Below are 21665 nucleotides of genomic sequence, written 5' to 3' on the forward strand. Positions count from 1 at the left end.
AGTGCAAATGACATATCCTTATCTCAGCAAGATATTTCATTTCTAATTGTAATTTTTCAAACAGTAACAGTATATAGCCAGCTGGGATGCTTTCGACTTGAATGTTCTGAATGTTGTTTTATCTATTCAGTGAAAGCACTTGCATGAAAGGTAAGATTGTCAGACTTTAATGAGTCTTGCTGATCTCTCTTGTTTAGTTATTGTTACATTAGTAAATAGGTGTAAACATTTGTAAATTATTTTAAGAAATGTTTCTAGTTTTTTTCCTTTCAGTTTAGCCTGCAAGATTCATTACCCACTTTGGCTGGGAGTGGTGGGACAATCTGGTCTGCACACATCTCCATGGCCATCCTTAGTGCTGCTCTCTCAATGATCTGCTGGGAGGCATATTCAGCAGTGCACAAGAAGGCCCCTTCCATGGACTATTGAGGTAGCTGAGATCACCCTCCAGACATACTTCAAGTCGAAATGACAATGGGAACTGTTACTTGAACTCAGGTTTTCTAACACAAATCTAAAACTGGTCAACCCAGCATTAAGGTTTTAAAATAGACTCGAGATTAGTAAATGTGACATGTTAAAAACAGTTCAGTTGTAATGGAACATTTCCATCAGTGTAAAATAGACAAGAAGTGCAAATGTAGCTTCTACTCTCCATGCAGCAAATAATGTTATTGTGCAGTAACTGGGTAAGAGCAGTGCAGCACTATTTATACATTATGAAACCACAGAGTAGTGGTCATTCAAGATGTTTCACATTGAAAGGGATAAATGCTTGTACTGCAATTGAATCAATGTACATTTTTACAGCAGAGATAACCTGATGAGTAAACAATGCTGGGCTATTACTTAACTTTCTATTTTAGATGATGCTTTGCTGGCATGGCCCTGCTTTTATCTCCTAACTGGAAGTCTGAGTGCCAATGCTAAGAAGCCAGATGATAAAACATGAAATGCTGGAATTCCAGGCACCCCAGGTGCTCCTGGACAACACGGTCTTCCAGGTAGAGATGGCAGAGATGGTCCACCAGGAACCAAAGGAGAAAGTGGAGAATGAGGTATGATTAAACAACTGCGTCATAATCTTTTAATCTTGTCAAAATATTTACATGAGAATGTAAGAACATAAGAAATAGAAGCAGGAGTAGGCCATATGGCCCCTCGAACTTGCTCCGCCATTCAATAAGATCATTTTTTTATTATTCGTTCATGGGATGTGGGTGTTGCTGGTGAGGCCAGCATTTATTGCCCATCCATAATTGCCCTTGAGAAGGTGGTGGTGAGCCGCCTTCTTGAACCGCTGCAGTCCATGTGGTGAAGGTTCTCCCACAGTGCTGTTAGGAAGGGAGTTCCAGGATTTTGACCCAGCAATGATGAAGGAACGGCGATATATTTCCAAGCCGGGATGGTGTGTGACTTGGAGGGGAATGTGCAGGTGGTGTTGTTCCCATGTGCCTGCTGCCCTTGTCCTTCTAGGTGGTAGAGGTCGTGGGTTTGGGAGGTGCTGTCGAAGAAGCCTTGGTGAGTTGCTGCAGTGCATCCTGCAGCCACTGTGCGCTGGTGGTGAAGGGAGTGAATGTTTAGGGTGATGGATGGGGTGCCAATCAAGTGGGCTGCTTTGTCCTGGATGGTATCGAGCTTCTTGAGTGTTGTTGGAGCTGCACTCATCCAGGCAAGCGGAGAGTATTCCATCACACTCCTGACTTGTGCCTTGTAGAGGGTGGAAAGGTGTTGGGGAGTTCAGGAGGTGAGTCACTCGCTACAGAATACCCAGCCTCTGACCTGCTCTTGTAGCACCAGGTTATAGTCCAACAATTTTATTTGAAAATCACAAGCTTTCGGAGGCATCCTCCTTCGTCAGGACATTCACCTGACGAAGGAGGAAGCCTCCGAAAGCTTGTGATTTTCAAATAAAATTGTTGGACTATAACCTGGTGTTGTAAGATTGTTTACATTTGTCAACCCCAGTCCATCACCGGCATCTCCACATCATGCTCTTGTAGCCACAGTATTTATGTGGCTGGTCCAGTTAAGTTTCTAGTCAATGGTGACCCTCAGGATGTTGATGGTGGGAGATTCGGCGATGGTAATGCCGTTGAATGTCAAGGGGAGGTGGTTAGACTCTCTCTTGTTGGAGATGGTCATTGCCTGGCACTTGTGTGGCGCGAATGTTAGACATTCATGGCTGATCTTCTACGTCGATTCCACTTTCCCGCCCTATTCCCATATCCCTTGATTCCCTTAGAGTCCAAAAATCTATTGATCTATGATTATACTCAATGTCTGAGCATCCACAGCCCTCTGGGGTAGAGAATTCCAAAGATTCACAACCCTCTGAGTGAAGACATTTTTCCTCATCTTGGTCCTAAATGGCCGACCCCTTATCTTGAGACTCTGACCCTTAGTTCTAGACTCTCCAGCCAGGGGAAACGGCCTTGCAGCATCTACCCTGTCAAGCCCTCTAAGAATTTTATGTGTTTCAGTGAGATCACCTCTCATTCTTCTAAACTCCAGAGAGTATAGGCCCATTCTACTCAATCTCTCCTCATAGGACAACCCTCTCATCCTTGGAATCAATCTAGTGAACTTTCATTGCACCCCCTCTAAGGCAAGTATTTCCTTCCTCAGGTAAGGAGACCAAAACTCTACACAGTACTCCAGGTGTGATCTCACCAGAGCTCTATATAATTGCAGGAAGACCTCCTTACTCCAACCCCCTTGCAATAAAGGCTAACACACCATTTGCCTTCCTAATTGCTAGCTGTACCTGCATGTTAACTTTCTGTGATTTGTGTCCAAGGACACCCGAATCTCTTGGAACACCAACATTGCTTAGTGTCTCATCCTTTAAAAATATTCCGCTTTTCTATTCTTCCTACCAAAGTGGATAATTTCTCATTTCCTCACATTATACTCAATCTGCCACCTTCTCGCCCACTCACTTAAACTGTTTATATCCCTTTGCAGTCTCTTTGTGTCCTCCTCACAGCTTACTTTCCCACCTAGCTTTGTATCATCTGAAAACTTGGACACATCACTCTCGGTCCCCTCACCTAAGTCATTGATATATATTGTAAAGGCCCAAGCATTGATCGTTGTGGCACCCCACTAGTTACAACCTACCAACCAGAAAATGACCCGTTTGTTCTTACTCTCTGTTTTCTGTCCGTTAGCCAATCCTCAATCCATATTGACAAATTACCCCCAACCCCATGAGCCCTAATCTTGTGTAATAACCACTTGTGTGGCACCTTATCGAATGCCTTTTGAAACTCCAAATATACTACATCCACTGGTTCCCCTTTATCTACCCTGCTAGTTTGACCCTCAAAAAATTCTAACAGATTTGACAAACACAATTTCCCTTTCATAAAACCATTTTGACTTTGCCTAATCATATTATGGCCTTTCTCTCTCCCTTCTTTCTTGAATTTAGAGATTCTATTGTTTCTTGGTTGTTATCTTATGACATCACTGAAAGATATTTCTGCCTGGAAATGACACTGTTTGACATTATCATACAAACCCAGAACATGTTGGTATTGAGTTGCGTTGCCTACTATTTTAATGGAGGTGTTAACTGCTTTAAAATAAATAGGCTAATGCCTCTATTAAAACAGTGATAAAAGGAATTGATATGAATGTGATAAACACTTGTATGGTAACACAGCACAATGTAATTTTCAGGCTTTTATTTTTTTCATATTAGAGAGATTTACCTCTAATTAAATCAAACAAAAGATGCCATAAAATTGTCCCAAATCACCAGTATATTTGCTCAATAATTTTGAAAGGGAAGTTTTTTTTGAAGATATTCTTCAATTTGTTAATGTGTATAATAATAAAGTACATTTATTTTATATATTTGTTTCTCAGCCTATACAGTTATTCTGGAGATAGCAAATGCTAACCTATTAATTGTTCATCCGAGTACAATACATATTGTAGTTTAAGCTCCTTAAACACTTATGTTGCCAATATAAAACACATCTAATAAATTATTTAAACAAAGAAAGCAGCCTGCTCTTAAAGGGGGGTAAATTCAAAACTGATCTGCAGAAGCGAGCGAGTAGTCAATCTATGGAACAGGCTCGCTAGGAAGATGGTGGAAGCAGATAGTGTTGATTCATTGAAATGCAAATTCAATAGATTTCTTTCAGAAAATAATCTTTTGGGATACAGTATATGAGCAATTTGAGACATAACATATGGTAAGCCGAACATGTTTGGGAGGAACAGGTGTCTTTGGACTTATCGTTCCCAAAGATTTCTGCCATTGGAATTTTCTTCACCTCATGTCTGGGTCCATTGTAGGCTAATTGATAGAGATTGATTGCTGTGATTAGTCAACAACTCCATTAGTTGTATCATGTAACTATCAGGATGGAACTAGAAGGATCTTGGTCTTTTCTCGTCTAGCAATTCCTATGTTCCTATAAATTGCTTAAATTATAAATAAAGTACTAAGTATGTAATTATTTAAATTACATCACACTTTATATATAATAGAGACAATACTGACCTGAAGTATAATTTACCACTGAAAATAATCTTGAATTCTGAGAAGTCCAATACCACAAAAGTTCTATCCTGTGACCTCCTACATCATATCAAAAAGAAATAATACAATTAGAAACAGCCAACGTGAATTTAGAAGAGGAAGATCTTTCCTGACAAGCCTCCTTGAATTTGGTGAGGACATTACAGATATGCCTCTGACAAAGTGTCATATGAAAGATTACTAATTAAACTATAAGCCATAGGAATCCAATGTACAATGTGGGGTTGGATCAGAAGTTGTTTTTTAAGTAAGAAGCAGAGAGTGCTCATGTAAGGAATAATGTCAGAATGGGGGAAAGTGTTTAGTGGGGCCTTACAAGAGTCATTGCTTGGACTCGTGGTTTCTAATCTACATTAGTAATCAAAATATTGAAAGTAAATATAAACTTATCAAATTTACTGATGACACCAAAAAACAGAGTCGAAGGTATCAGCGAAAGATTTATCAAATGATTTATATGGGCTATGGAATAATTTAGATAGGCAAACAAATGGTAAATGAAATTCAACACTGAAAAATCTTATTGCACATTGGTTGTAAGAATAAAGAGTACGGGGTAGAATTTCTGCAGGGCTTTCCTGATCCTCCTTTGCGACTTTGGCGGAAACTCTGGAGAAACTACGTAAATGGCTATTTACCCCATTTCTCCAGGGTTTCTGCTGATCTCCTGCCAAAGTTATGATGGGAGATTGGGAAAACCCCCGCAGAAATTCAAGGTGCATAACTATACAATGAATGGGATCCTATGGGTCTCCATCGCCAGTGACTGGCTGACCGTCATACAGTCATTGACTTCAATGGAAAGGAACCTCGGACAGGGTGGATCACGGGTGGTCAATCCCCTACCACACGTTTGGCGCCCCCATCGAAGCTGAATTTCACCCCCAAAGCAACTTAATATTTTTGAGAAAGGGTCCTTAGTATAAAATCAATATGAAAATACTGCTAAGTTAGTAATAGCATAATGGTGGCAGACCCAAGTGTTCACTACAATTTAAAGACATTTATGGACGGTTTAAAAGATGTGATGTCATAATTATCTTAAATAATTTGTAATTATAAAAACGAAGTAAAGTTTACCTTAGCAAAAAATTGTAATGGGTTATTCGTATGTTTGGTACTTTTAGAAAAAGCAAGTCCCTCACACAGAATCGTCAAGAAGAACAGCTTGGACATGTTCACCGATTTCTGATTATTTTTTGCATCATTCATTTTCCTTCTATAGTTTCTCAATTATATAAGATGCACTCAGTAATAACAGGTGTTTGATTTGTTTCTATTTATAGGTCCAACTGGAGATGTAGGTCCGTCTGGGTATCCTGGGAAAGCTGGGCCACAAGGACCTCCTGGCGCAATGCGTACTCCAACACCTCAGAGAGTGTATGCATTCCATGTGGGTCTCACTAGTTCTGAACCTCCTTCAGATATCCCGATTATGTTTTTAAAGATATTTTATAATGATCAAAATATCTACAGTCTACTTTCTGGTAAATTCACAAGTCCTGTAAATGGGATTTACTTTTTCACTTATCAAATCACAGTATGGGCTGAAGACGTGAAGGTGACATTGATGAAAAACGGAGAAGTAACCCAATAAACGCAGGCCGATTATTTCGACAAAACCATTCAGGCATCTGGCACGGCCGTACTAAAGCTTCCGAAAGGGGATGAAATTTGGCTTGAAGTATTTGGTAATAAAAATGGACTTTATGCAGACGACTATGATGATACCATTTGCTGGGTTCTTATTGAGTGAACTGTAATATGAAAAACCCAGATATGTGGGGACAAAAATGCTTGCCAGGATTTAAATGTTCAGCTTAGTTCTGACTTCAATACTTGTCTGATCTTGAATTAATTGAGTGTTCCCTTACGATTCTTTTTAAAGTCTAAAAGATCCTGATTACATTGAGTGAAGATTTACAAGAGTGCTAGCCCATTCTCACAGACTTTGAATCATTTTGCATTATTTTTCGTCTGGTTACACCTCTGTGAAGCACCTTGGGGCATTTTTCTACATTAAAGAGGTAATATAAATGCAAGTTGTTGTTGTTTTTGTTGACGTTTTAAGAGTGTAACTATATATGTGACAGTCTATATTTTCAGCGGGGTTTTTAAAGAATTTAAAGGAGTACTTTCTACACCAGAAAAGCAAAGCATTTTTATTTGTTTGCCAATCATTTGGCACAATGTTGTCATTTGTTTCAAAACACAGTGTGACACAAAAAAACAGCAGAAGTTGAAGACTGTGGCCTGGATTTTGCTCTGGGCAGCAAACGAATGGGTCCCACCGCTTGTTAACTTTAAACTTAACCACAAAGTATCCACAGGCTTTTGGGTGGCAACTTCCTGCAATGGAGAGCCAAAAAAAGTGCAGTGTTCTCTCCCGGGCATTTGTGAACTGTTTGAGCAGAGCAAGGAACCCCTTAATCAATTAGATTGAAGCACCGTTACCAAGCCACGCAGACACAGAATCAGGAAATGTTAGTTAGAATAGTAAATTCAATGTAAAACCAGTTACAGAAAGTGAAATAAAAAGAGGGTAAGAAATATTGAATTAAAAGACTGAGATAAAAGAGACAGAAAGAAAAAGTAAAAAAATAGAGTTCACTCAGATTTCAGATTCAGTTTTAGTATTTATCTATCTATTCGTGAACCTTTAAATGTCACAGGAAGCAATGAGCAGTTATATTTTGTGGCACTAAGAATAAGTTGATTTACTGTAACACATGCGTATAGAATTATTGCGTTCACTTATAGATCGTAAAATAAAAAACTGCAAATGCTGGAAATCTGAAATAAAAACTTGCAAGGATTTGTAAGTTTTGAGCCCTCCTCTAATTTGGGTCTGTTCCCTTGTATTATGTGACATTTGCTTCTCCGGCTCCTCCAGTGCGCTTGAAAAGTGCGACCCACTTTGGCGTTGGACATTTTTCAGGAGTCTTTGGAGCGCAGAATGTTGTTCCCTGAATTTAGATCCCGTTCCGACTGATTTACGCCCATAAAATAGGTGCAGATAGGTCTAGTTTCTACCTCAGAGTTGCAAAGGCTCATGTAACAAATGCTACTTTCTAATCTTTCTAAAAGAGTCTTTAACATAAGTTGCAAATGCAACATTATTTGGTAAAGCATGTATTCCAGCTGACTCTATTGGCCAGTATATATTTTTGGAGAATATGAAAGTCACTGCCCAGATATCTGTGATTGCACATTCTGTTCTGGTAATATTCTCATGCCTAGCGATGATGGAGAGGACGAAGGAGGCCAAGCCAGGCCAACGAGAGTAGAGCAAGAGCCAATTGATAGTCACCAGTGGCCTATCCAATAGGTAATCTAGATTCTGTATGGATGTCCCAGACCAAAGAAAACATGATGCAGTACTTTACGAGGGGTAAAAATTATGAAGAGCTAACTTAACCGTAGCGGCATCAGAGATTGATGTTTTGTTTTTATCAGCTAGTGTTCAAGATGCTATCATTTACAAGGCTCCTCTGTGGATTTATGTAATCTTCCATTTCACAGGAGTAGATGAAAATGTGTCAAGGATGAAAAAGACTATTCGGCCCACTAAGACTGAACCACTCAGTATTGTAACTCTCTCACCTTAGCATCCAAGTACAGTTTGAGCACCCCTGAGGATGTTTGGAAGATGCCTGGCAGATTATTCCAAACATTTATTGTGCTTTGAGTAAAGTTGTTCTTCACCATATCTGCTTTAAATTCACTTTTTACTGACTTAAATTGATGTCATCTGAATCTAGGGGGGATTTCAGGGGGATAGAATGTTTTGCGGGAGTTCTCTCAACCTCCCGCCCTAACTTTGATGGAAGATTGACAGAAACTCAAGAGAAAAGATGTAAATGGGGGTATATGCTGCCTTTCCGGTGTACTAGTTATACCATTTAATACTTTTACACCACAATAAGGTGCCGATCAACCTTCCTCTCTAGACTGTATACCTTGAGCTTGTTGAATTTCACCTCGTAGCACGTCCCCTTATACCTGAGATTAACATTGTTGCTTTTCCACTGTACTCTCTCCAATGCTTGCACCTCCTTTTTGTTGCGTGGTGACCAGGATGCCAAATATTGGAACAGATTTTCTAATCATTGTGCTCAGGCTGCTGTACAAGTGCACTGCAAGCTTTGCACTTACTTGAAATAGGAATGGCCAACCTCAGCACTTCTACTGGGTTGGCCCTAATTAGACACGCAGAGTGAGCTGGATTGGGCCTTCCACTAGAAGCTTTCAAGTGGAAAGCATAGAATAACCAATGCAGCTGTAGGCTACAGTCAGGATTTAAAGGGATATGGCCATTTTAATGTAAGTTACAATTATTTGGCATGCCTCCCAATGCCAAAAGAAGTGGCTGCGAAAAACAATGGTATGAAAATAGATGTGGAGGCAGGTAACTGAGTTTATGGGTAAGTGATGGAGCAGCGTAGCACTCAACCCCTGTTTGATGGCTGGGAAGTGGAGATCAATATGAAGAAGGTTGCCCTGTTGGCATTCAGAGGATAGCAGTGCAGGACGCCTGGTAGGACGTGGCAGCCTGGGTTAATGCTATGTATCGTACCTATAGCACCTGTAGTACCTGTAACAGATGCAAAAGAAGATGGTAGACCTTAAGAAAGCTGCCACGATATGAGTACTCAACAGTACCTTATACCAGGTAGATAGCCTAAGTATGTATGCTTCAAAGTGCTATGTGTCCACCTGTTACATATGTACTGTCTGCCCTTGCCAAGCTCTAAAACAATCTTATAGCTCTTTCACTGTTCCATGCATGCCCACACTCCAATAGGGCACACAGTCAAAGTTGAACTTGATACTGAAACCATTGTCACAGCAACATAACCTAGTTATATGATGCATGGTAAGCTACTCACACACAGGATGAGCTGCAGATTGAACACATGTCCACCACTATACATGTTCCTTCAAAACTACTTTTCTGTTTGCATGACAAGATGGCACACAATACAACGGAATAGGCCGGAACTGGAGGAGGGTCCAGAAATTACAAACTCTTGAATCCCTTTGAAGTTGGTCATTATGGACATCCTTACCTATAAATGCATCTAGCAAGTAGGTGCATGTGAAGACACAAACCTCTCTCAAACTCGGGCTAATACCATCTTGCTCTTGTGTCTTGTATCTCCTTTAAGTCTTGTTACCTTTCGCTCACTCACTCACTCACTCACTCCACTCACTTTGTATAAGCATAGACATGAACCCAAACAAGGATCCCATATTATGGGGTAGAAATTCATCTGGGCCTGTTTCTGGGACCTGACTTGTCCCAGCTGGGAGGCCGGGGGCCTAATTAACATATTATGCGTGTGCTGCTGGCACTTCTCATGCCTCCACAGGCAGCTCACGCATTGAAGATGCCAAATGTTGGGGCGCTTAGCTCGGGCAACGAGGGCGGGGAAGCAATCATGACGACCGTGGAGTCAGGGGAGCATTCCTGCTCCACCCGGCTCCATAGGAAAGTTTGTTTTTAAGTTTAATCTTTTTGAAAGTTGTTTTTCGTTGGCAGCTACAGCAGCCGCTGAAGGATCCTGAGCGATGCAGGTACAGCACCTGCTCTGTTCATTGGAAATACATTTCTCTGAGCGGTTCTCAAACAGGTGTTAGGCCCCCAATTAATATATGCAAGAAGCCTGTTTTAATCGGCCGCACGGGGTGCCTAAAATATAGGCCCGACAAATTTATCAGCGGCCAGAACGCACACACAGATTAACTACAGGCTGTCCCTCTGCTGAATTTGTCAGAGTTACGCCCATTTTACGCCCAAGAAACAGCGCATGCATACCAATTTCTAACCCAATATCTTGCAAAGCAGAGTTAACGTTTCAGGTCGAAGACCTTTTGTCAGAACTGTTAAAGTTTTTAAGCAAGTACAGAGACAGGGAAAAGGGATGGGAGGGGAGGAAAGGTCCATGATAAGGTAGAGGGCAAGAGTGAGTAAATGACAAAAGGGATGATGGTGCAAGGCAAGGAAGGTGGTAATGGGACAGGTTAAGAAACAAAAGATTGGTCAGGAGTAGCTGTAAATGGCAGCAGCAGAACCATTACCAGCACTAACTGACCGAAAAAATGGGAGCAGTGGTTATGACTGGTTATGACTATTACCACTGCTCCCATTTTTTCGGACAGCAAATGCTGGTAATGGTTCTGCTGTTGCCATTTACAGACCTATTGCATGACCTTCCCTTTTGTTCTTTCCTCACCTCCCCCTAACCCCCCCTCCCTTCCTCTGGCTCTGTACTTGCTTAAAAACATTAACTCTTTAACATCTTCCAGTTCTGACGAAATGTTAACTCTGTTTCTTTCTCCACAGATGCTGCCTGACTTGCTGAGCTTCTCCAGCATTTTCTGTTTTTATTTCAGATTTCCAGCATCCACAGTATTTTGCTTTTGATCTTGCTTAACAAGCTGTTTGAAGGTGTATTTTGGAACTGGCATTTTAACATTTGTTTAACATTTGCCTACTGATGCATTTATTGGCATAATAGTGGGTGCAGCCAGGTTGGCTGTCATGCTATCTGATCTCCCTAGCTTGACTTTGTTTATCCTATTCCACTTCAAACATGAAATATGTATTAGGGTGCTTTAAAAGCATCCTTTGGCATTAATTTTAATTTGACTCTCAAATCATCATGGGACTCTATAGCTTCCAGCTAGAGGCTTTGTTGCTTCCTGAGCTTCATTGAGAGTTTGCATTATAAGAGATCCTTTTCATATCCTTTCTTCTTAAAGGTTGCATAACTTAGCAAAATTGGTAGTGATTTCATTGCTAGGTCAGAGATGGTGGATTGAAGCCCCACACCAGGACCTTGAGAGTATAAACTGGGCTGACACTCCAGTGTTCCACTGACGGAGTGCTCCATTGACAGGGTGCTCTACTGTGAGGGTGCTCCACTGACAGGGTGCTCCACTGTGAGGGTGCTCCACTGACAGGGTGCTCCATTGACAGGGTGCTCTACTGTGAGGGTGCTCCATTGACAGGGTGCTCCACTGTGAGGGTGCTCCACTGACAGGGTGCTCCACTGTGAGGGTGCTCCACTGACAGGGTGCTCCACTGACAGGGTGCTCCACTGTGAGGGTGCTCCACTGACAGGGTGCTCCACTGATGGAGGTGCTTTTCTTCAGATAAAATTATAAATGTAGGATCTGTCTGCCTGTTCAAGTGGATGTCCCAAGTTGCATTTATACTACTCTTTAAAGCTGGCTACATGAGCCAGCTCCCAGCATTTATCCTGCTAAATCTCTTTTCCAATGTCACCAGGAAACAAATTAGTTGGCCATTAATCTCATTACTGTTTATGGGATGTTGCTGGTACAGAGTGACCTGCATAGCTACAGTTACTGCACTTCTGTGTATTGACAACATGATAAAGGGTTATATGAATGCAAATATTTCTTTCTATAGATTCTTTTCTTTCTCATTTCCATTTTAATTACCCTGGCTGGAAAATGAGAGGATTGGATCGGCCGCCCGTTTTACACCTCGCCTGACTTTACAATGGTTCGGATTAGGTTAAATAACCCCATAGTATCTGTCTGGAAGTATTAGAGTCAATGGCAGCAGTATGGCTGGCTTTCAAATTGATTACAGACCTTTTTTTGGTATTGTTTAAGTCAGTGCTATATAGTTGCTAAAACATTACTGACATAAATGTAGATACCAAAATTAAATGATTAGAAAAACTCAGAACATATTTAGGATTGAGAACTTATCTATTGTGCCTATTCCTTCTTCATAGTACATCTTCCCAACTCCTTGAGATTTGCGTATTTATTCTTCCCTGTGTCAGAACAGGCAGGTCCGAGGCACACTCAATATTGGGCCTCATTTAAATTAGACCAGCGAGCTGCAAATACCTGCTGCGTGTCCCCAGGGAGCTCACCGTTTCACGCCTGTAAAGCAGGTGCAGTGTGAACGAATGTCCAGGCCTCCTTTTGTAAAATATTGGTTTATTGGAGAATGTGGCAAGTGCAAGTTTATGTTGAAATTAAATGTATTTAAAAGATGTTGTGTTCTTTAGCTTCTTTAAAAAGAGCTAGATACATATGATAGTCATAGTATCTTAGTAGGTACAGCACAGGAGGAGGCCATTCGGCCCATTGTGCCTGTGCCGGTTCTTTGAAAAATTAGGCCCATTCCCTGCTGTTCCCCATGACCCTGCAAATATTTTCCCTTCAAGTATTTATCCAATTCCCTTTTGAAACTTACTATTGAATCTGCTTCCACCACCCTTTCAGGCAGTACATCTCATTACAGATCACTACAACTCGCTGCACAAAAAAAAGGTTTCCTCATGTCGCCTCTGGCTCTTTCGCCAATTACCTTAAATCTGTGTCCTCTGGTTACCAACCCTTTGTCACTGGAAACAGTTTCTCCTTATTTACTCTATCAAAACCGTTCATGATTTTGAACACCTCTCTCAAATCTCCCCTTAACCTTCTCTGTTCTAATGAGAACAACCTCAGCTTCTCCAGTCTCTCCACATAACTGAATGCCATTTTCCCTCATCCCTGGTACCATTCTAGTAAATCTCTTCTGCACCCTCTCTATGGCCTTCAGCTCCTTCCTAAAGTGGGGTGCCCAGAATTGAACACAATACTCCAGCTGTGGCCTAACCAATGCTTTATAAAGGTTTAGCATAACTTCCTTGCTTTTGTGCACTCTGGCTTTATTATCCATCCAGGACAAAGCAGCCTGCTTGATTGGCACCCCATCCACCACCCTAAACATTCACTCCCTCCGCCACTGTGGGTGCAGTGTGTACCATCTACAGGATGCACTGCAGCAACTTGCCAAGGCTTCTTCAACAGCACCTCCTAAACCCGCGACCCCTACCACCTAGAAGGACAAGGGCAGCAGGCACATGGGAACAATACCACCTGCAAGTTCCCCTCCAAGTCACACACCATCCGGACTTGGAAATATATCACCGTACCTTCATCGTCGCTCGGTCAAAATCCTGGAACTCCCTACGTAACAGCACTATGGGAAAACCTTCACCACACAGACTGCAGCGGTTCAAGAAGGCGGCTCACCACTACCTTCTCAAGGGCAATTAGGGATGGGCAATAAATGCTGGCCTTGCCAGCGATGCCCACATCCCATGAACAAATAAAAAAAAATAAAGCCCAGGATCCCATATGCTTTTTAACAGTCTTCTCAACTTGTCCTGCCACGTTCAAAGATTTGGCTATGATAGATTGGGGAACTTTACTAAAAGGGATGACAGTGGATAGGCAATGGCTAATATTTAAAGAACGTGTGCAGGAATTACAACAATTATTCATTCCTGTCTGGCGCAAAAATAAAACAGGTAAGGTGGCTCAACTGTGGCTTACAAAAGAAATTAGGGATAGTATTAGATCCAAAGAGGAGACATATAAAATTGTCAGGAAAAGCGGCAAGCCTGAGGATTGGGAGCAGTTCAGAATTCAGCAAAGGAGGACAAAGAGATTGATTAAGAGGGGAAAAATAGAGTATGAGAGTAAACTAGCAGGGAACATAAAAACTGACTGTAAAAACTTCTATAAATATGTCAAGAGAAAAAGATTAGTGAAGACAAATGTAGGTCCCTTACAGTCAGAAATGGGGGAAATTATAATGGGGAACAAAGAAATGGCAGAACAATTAAAAACATACTTTGGTTCTGTCTTCACAAAGGAGGACACAAATAACCTCCCAGAAATGTTAGGGAACCAAGGGTCTAGTGAGAGGGAGGAACTGAAGGAAACCAGTATTAGTAAAAAAAATAGTGCTAGAGAAATTAATGGGGCTAAAGGCTGACAAATCCCCAGGGCCTGATAATCTACATCCCAGAGTGGCCCTGGAAATAGTGGATGCATTGGTGATCATCTTCCAAAATTCTATAGACTCTAGAACAGTTCCTACAGATTGGAGGGTGGCAAATGTAACCCCACTATTTAAAAAAGGAGGGAGAGAAAAAACAGGGAATTACAGACCAGTTAGCTTAACATCAGTAGTGGGGAAAATGCTAGAGTCTATTATAGAAGATGTAATAACAGAACACTTGGAGGGCATTAACGGGATTGGACAAAGTCAGCATGGGATTATGAAAGGGAAATCATGCTTAACAAATCTACTGGAGTTTTCTGAGGATGTAACTAGTAGAATAGATAGGGGAGAACCAGTGGATGTGGTGTATATGGATTTTCAGAAGGCTTTTGATAAGGTCCCACACAAGAGGTTAGTGTGCAAAATTAAAGCACATGGGATTGGGAGGAATATACTGGCATGGATTGAGAATTGGTTGACAGACAGGAAACAGAGAGTAGGAATAAACAGGTCTTTTTCCGGGTGCAGGCAGTGAATAGTGGGGTACCGCAGGGATCGGTGCTTGGGCCCCAGTATATATATCAATGATTTGGATGAGGGCACTAGATGTAACATTTCCAAGTTTGCAGATGAAATGGCAATACCCTGTATCCTGAGACTGTGACCCCTGGTTTTAGACTCCCCAACCATAGGGAACATCCTCCCTGCCTCTAGTCTGTCTAGTCCTGTTAGAATTTTATATGTTTCGATGAGATCACCTCTCATTCTTCTAAATTCTAGTGAATATAGGCCTAGTAGGGGGGGGAATGTGAGCTGTGAGGAGGATGCAAAGAGGCTCCAATGTGATTTAGACAAGTTGGGTGAATGGGCAAGAACATGGCAGATGCAGTATAATGTGGATAAATGTGAGGTTGTCCACTTTGGTTGTAAAAACAGAAAGGCAGATTATTATCTGAATGGTGATCGATTGGGAAAAGGGGAGGTACGACGAAACCTGGGTGTCTTTGTACACCAGTCGCTGAAAGCAAGCATTCAGGTGCAGCAAGCAGTTAGGAAGGCAAATGGTATGTTGGCCTTCATTGCAAGAGGACTTGAGTACAGGAGCAGGGATGTCTTACTACAGTTATACAGGGCCTTGGTGAGACCACATCTGGAGTATTGTGTGCAGTTTTGGTCTCCTTATCTGAGGAAGGATGTCCTTGCCATGGAGGGAGTGCAACGAAGGTTTACCAGGCTGATTCCTGGGATGGCAGGACTGACGTATGAGGAGAGATTGGCTTGACTAGGCCTATATTCACTAGAATTTAGAAGAATGAGAGGTGATCTCATCGAAACATATAAAATTTTAAAAGGACTAGACAGACTAGAGGCAGTGAGGATGTTCCCTATCGCTGGGGAGTCCAGAACCAGGGGTCACAGTCTCAAGATACGGGGTATGCCATTTCGAACTGAGATGAGGAGAAATTTCTTCACTCAGAGGGGGGTGAACCTGTGGAATTCTCTACCACAGAAGGCAGTGGAGGCCAAGTCATTAGATGTATTCAAGAAGGAGATAGATATATTTCTTAATGCTAAAGGGATCAAGGGATATGGGGAAAAAGCGGGAACAGGGTACTGAGTTAGAAGATTAGCCATGATCATTTTGAATAGCGGAGCAGGCCCGAAGGGCTGAATGGCCTACTCTTGCTCCTATTTTCTATGTTTCTAAGTTGTGTATGTACACCCCCAGGGCTCTCTGTTTCTACATCCCCTTTAAAATTGTACCATTTAGTTTACATTGCCTCTCCTCATTCTTCCTACTAAAATGTATCACTTCATACTTCTCTGCCTTAAATTTCATCTACCATGTGTCTGCCCATTTCACCAGTCTATGTCCTCCTGAAGTCTGTTACTATCCTTCACATTGTTTACTACTTTTCTGAGTTTTGTGTCATCTGCAAACTTTGAAATTATACCCTCTATACCCAAGTTCTGGTTAGGAGCAGTATGGAAGGTTGTAAGGACTATATAGATAGAAAAATAACTGGGAAAAAGGTGAATAATGGAGATTGCAATAAATAATGTAGGCTGTAAGGTTGGATAGATAATCTGTCTGATTATGTTTGGGGCATGGAGAGCCTTTACAGAACAATGTTTCAGGAGACTAAACAAGTCTGCGAGATATATTGTAAACGGCAAGTGAAAGGGATAAGGCTAATGAGCTAAATAACTGTTCATTATCCAATGCACTACATGTTTTTCCTCTTTCTTGCATTTTCACTGTGTTGAAATCAAGCCTCACCTCATTGTCTCCCAGTCTAACTGATTTTTTTTCTATGGAACCCATGGGATGCCTTTCCCCTCGCAGTATAAGTTTCCTTCTACAGTCTACAAGTTTTAAAACTAAAATCTTACACCTATTCTTCATTTAACTCATCTCTGCTCTTACTTTTTCGAATACTTCCGATGTCCTGCACAATTGTTTTTCAATTAAAAAAATAGTATCTTATCTTAAACATGCTGTGGGTATTAATGAAAGTAACTTACAAGGCTATTTTTCTGAACTCTTAGACTTACATTGCCATCGTAGATTATTGGCCAATATTTTTCAGACCATGTGGAAACCGTAGGTAATAATTACAATAGTTTTCCACTTCAACAATGTCATAATCAGCTGCACATGAATTCGGCTGATCTCAGCAAGAATTTTTTATAATAAGTAATTCTTTAAACAGTTTTGTTGTATTTCACAAACTAATTCTTCATGAAGATTTCAACTGTGTGAAAGGTAAAGTTGTATCAGCCATCATATTTACAGCCATCATTCCCACCTTTTCCTCCCTCCCTCCCCTAGATAATCTGATTGAAACTGAAAACATTACCTCAATTATATCTGAAAACTATTCACATCTATACAAAGCCCTGGTTAGACCACACCTGGAGTACTGTGTTCAGTTCTGGGCACCGCACCTTGGGAAGGATATATTGGCCTTGGAGGGAGTGCAGCGTAGATTTACTAGAATGATACCAGGACTCCAAGGGTTAAATTACGAGGCCCGATTACACAAACTAAGGTTGTGTTCCCTGGAATTCAGAAGATTAAGGGGTGATTTGATCGAAGTTTTCAAGATATTAAGGGGAACTGATGGGGTAGATAGAGAGAAACCATTTCCGCTAGTTGGGGAGTCTAGGACTAGGGGATGTAGCCTAAAAATTAGGGCCAGGACTTCCAGGAGTGAAGTTAGGAAACATTTCTACATGTAAAGGGTGGTAGAAGTTTGGAACTCTCTTCTGCAAACAGCAGTTCATGCTAGCTCAATTATTAATTTTAAATCTGAGATTGAGAGATTTTTGTTAACCAAAAGTATTAAGGGATATGGGGCTAAGGCAGGTATATGGAGTTAGGTCACAGATCAGTCATGATCTCATTGAATGGCAGAACAGGCTTGAGGAGCTAAATGGCCTACTCTTGTTCCTGTTTTCCTATGTTCTATGTTCCTATCTATTCCATTTACAGATTTTTTAGATGTACTGGCTAGACAGATCACACTGGAGTCATACTCTGGATGAAGTAGAAGCTCAGCCACGGAAGATCAAGACTCTGAGCGACCAAAACAGGCTGGCTTGCATAGGACTCAAGGGATCTCAATCCAGGTGCCCTAGGAAAATAAAGTTTCAGAGGTCTCACCAGTGCTGCCAGTAAGTTAACTAAAGAGTCACTCTGTTCCACCACCTGTGCCCAGTCAGCTACTTACTATTATCCAATATTATCATGTCATTGTGTCCCTGGATGTTATCAGAATGTAGTGATATAGACATTTTGAATGGAAGCAAATGTCCTCCTCCATGGTGGCCTGAGACTGTTGAAGAGCTTGTTGCTGATGTGTCTGTTAGTCTTTAGTGGTGGATAACAGCAGTAAAAGATGATTGGTTGTACTTTAGAATAATTGAGTAACAGCAAAATTCATAAAAGATATCATTTACTTCCAAGAGAACGCTCAGAAATTAAACTTTAAAGCTACTAAAACAAACCCCAGTGAGGCATAATTCTGCAATTCAACTTGACTGTGTATGACTACAATCAACCCCAAAACATTTAACCATTTACCTGGTTGAGAGTTTAGTAAATGTTCCATTGCAATGCACGCAATGAACGTAACTTTGTTCTATAGGCAGATTGTATTAAAGGGATATTCATCTTAATCACAGTCTAAACCAGTGTGAAATGGAAATAAATAATTCGATTTAGCAGTGTTACTCTGTTCTCTGGACATTGGATCTATATTTGAATCATAAAAGATCTGGAGAGGGTGATTGTGGATTATTCAAAAGTTTGAATTTATATCATTGTGGTCTTCTTAGTTCTGGATGATACATGCAGACTCTGGAGGTAGAGGAGCTTCAGGCTGAGTGTAAGTGTAGCTTCTGTAAGAAGCACTTAGTGAACCCATCTGAAGTTAATACTTAAGATTTGAAGGATGGAGTGCTCCATCTTAATACTCAAATTCTTTGGACACACTCAAGCCTAGCTACTCCTGTTTTGAATTCTTTGAGCCAGTAATTGTCTCTAATTCATTAATTTATATGTATTTATACCTCAGATATTGGAAATAACCAAAGAAACTCTTTCCCATATTTCACTGGAATTCCCTCCCTAAATCTCTCTCTCTCTCTTCTCCTTTAAGACAATCCTTAAAACCTACCTCTTTAACCAAGCTTTTGGTCACCTGACCTAATATCTCATGTGGCTTGGTGTCAAATTTTGTCTGATAACACTCCTGTGAAGCGCCTTGGGACGTTTTACTATGTTAAAGGCGCTATATAAATGCAAGTTGTTGTTGTTGTATGTTATTGACTGTAGGGACTGTGACTACTCTTTAATGTTTCTCAGGCATCTGTCAGTCCTCCTGTTGATTGGGATGTTGATCCATAAGAGTGGCATGAGTGTTTGTCCCTCTCCCCGTGGGAAAGCACCAAATCACTGTTGGTTGCCTCCCTTTATGACACAGCTTAGATAAGGAACACGTTAAATGAACAATCATGATTAGTAACTCCTGCTCCCAATCTGCACTACAGAGTACTGAAGTACTAGCGTGCTACAACATTGCATACCTCACACAGCGAGCTTAAATTTACAGGCCTGTCACCTTGGATTTTCTATCTGAACAGTATCACTTTTTATCTTGTTGAGCTTAGTAGACCATAAATATGTTAATCATTAAAGAAGATCTTTGGCAATGCTACTTTTGTAGGTAGAATTGTTGATACACATTTCCACACGGGGTGGGGGGGGGAAGGGAGGGGAACATCAGATTTGAATCTTATAGTTTCCTGATTTATCAATTTTTCGGAGAGTAGGGATAATGAGCAGGCACTCACATTGGCAGGATGTGACCAGTGGTATCCCACAGGTATCTGAGTTGAGGCCTCAACTATTCATTGTATTTATTAATAACTTAGATGATGGGATAGAGAGCCACATATCCAAGTTTGTTGATAACCAAAGATAGGCAGCATTGTAAGCAGTGTAGATGGAAGCATAATCTATTAATATCTCTCTGTAAAGTTAAGTGAATGGGCCAAACTGTGGCAAATGATTTTTAATGTAGGCAAGTGTGAGGTCATCCACTTTGGACCTAAAAAGGATAGATCAGAGTACTTTCTAAATGGTGAAAAGCTTGAAACAGTGGAGGTCCAAAGAGACTTAGGAGTCCTTGTACATAGATCATTAAAATGTCATGGATGGGTACAGAAAATAATTAAAAAGGTTAATGGAATGCTGGCCTTTATATCTAGAGGACTAGAATACAAGGGGGTAGAAGTTAAGCTACAGCTATACAAAGCCCAGGTTAGACCACACCTGGAGTAATGTGTACAGTTCTGGGCACCGCACCTTAGGAAGGATATATTGGCCTTGGAGGTAGTGCAGCGTAGATTTACTAGAATGACACCTGGACTCCAAGGGTTAAATCACGAGGCGAGATTACACAAACTAGGGTTGTATTCCCTGGAATTTAGAAGATTAAGGGATGATTTCATCAAAGTTTTTAAGATATTAAGGGGAACTGATAGATTAGATAGAGAAAAACTATTTCTGCTGGCTGGGGAGTCTAGGACTAGGGGACATAGACTAAAAATTAGAGCAGGACTTTCAGGAGTGAAGTTAGGAAACACTTCTACACACAAAGGGTGGTAGAAGTTTGGAACTCTCTTCCACAAGATTTTTTTCTTAAACTGAATTCCAATATCTCAAACTGCTATGATGGCATTTGAATTCTCACAGCTCTGGATTACTAGCCCAGTAACATAACCACTACACTATCATACCCCTATTGTACTTCCTGATGGATAAATAACCTTGGTTGACAAATGAAAGGTCTGAGATTAGTCTCTGTGAAATGGTTTTCAACGTTAGTTTTGGCAAGGCCTGTGATCTGTCTGGTAATCTAAGAAATTAATCCAGTAGTACTGTAAAAAATGCAAAATATAAATATTGTTCCTTTCCAATAATAAACTTTCTAAACTGTAGCGTCCTTAACCATTCAAATAGCATAGGCAGTATTCCTCAACTAACAAATGGAAGCAGTGCAGGTGGATTTTTGACTAATCTTCAGAAAATACAACTACCCAGAATCCCCCACTGTATCATTTACCATCCAATGAATTTCCACTAAGTAACACATCTCGATTGATGAAATACATAATGCACTAAATATAATTCACCCAGTTATGTCTGGATTTTCTTGGGCATGTTGGAGGAATGGCAAGGCTGGCCTTCCACATGCCCATGTGATCCTGTTGTTACATGACCGCATCTTCCTGGGAGGGTATAATTTAGTATGCAGGATGGATTTAAGAGAGGAAACCCCTCCCTTCAATAGATCGCCACTATTGGGGGTGTTTGGGGGGGGGGGTGGAGTTGTTGGCGGGAGGTTTGGATTTAGCTACAGCAGTTCAAAGGCTGCTGCAGCTTAAAGGGCTGGCAGCATAGCATTTTGATTAGAAGCAGAGCGAGAAAGGGAAAGGGAAGCAAGCGAGCTGGAGCTGGAGCTGAAGTAACATCTCTTTTTAAGTGGGTAGGTGGGCGCAAGAGTCACTACAGGTACATTTGTGGCGCCCATCTTCCCCATGCCCATAGAAAGTCCAATAGCCCACCCTTGAAAGGGGAGGTTGTCCAGGCCCGTCACCAGATCCTGGTAATGTTCCTATCGGCCCCCTGAGCAAGATAGGGCCTTTAAACACCCTTGTGGAGGCCAGTCCACCTCCATTCACTCAGCATAATGTCTGCCACTCAATGCC

Source organism: Heptranchias perlo, chromosome 6 (assembly GCF_035084215.1).
Source record: "Heptranchias perlo isolate sHepPer1 chromosome 6, sHepPer1.hap1, whole genome shotgun sequence".
NCBI classification, from domain to species: Eukaryota; Metazoa; Chordata; class Chondrichthyes; order Hexanchiformes; family Hexanchidae; genus Heptranchias; species Heptranchias perlo.